This window comes from Gavialis gangeticus, unplaced genomic scaffold (assembly GCF_001723915.1).
Source record: "Gavialis gangeticus isolate Ggan-Ray unplaced genomic scaffold, GavGan_comp1, whole genome shotgun sequence".
Taxonomy (NCBI): Eukaryota; Metazoa; Chordata; order Crocodylia; family Gavialidae; genus Gavialis; species Gavialis gangeticus.
In genome coordinates, this window is record NW_017729022.1 from 14,543,093 (window position 1) to 14,543,355 (window position 263).

Below are 263 nucleotides of genomic sequence, written 5' to 3' on the forward strand. Positions count from 1 at the left end.
AAGGGCCACATTTGTCAGAGCCCTGCAGGGGAAGTGATGGTGAGGGGTAACCAACATGGGTTCATGCCAGGCCGATCCCGCCTGACTAACCTGGTCTCTTTCTATCACCAGGTAACAAAGAGCTTAGATGGGAAGGAGGAAGTCAATGTCATCTTCTTGGACTTCCAGAAGGCCTTCGACACAGTGTCCCACCCAATTCTGGTGGGCAAGCTGAGGGACTGCAGCACTGACGAATGCACAGTCACATGGGTGGCAAACTGGCT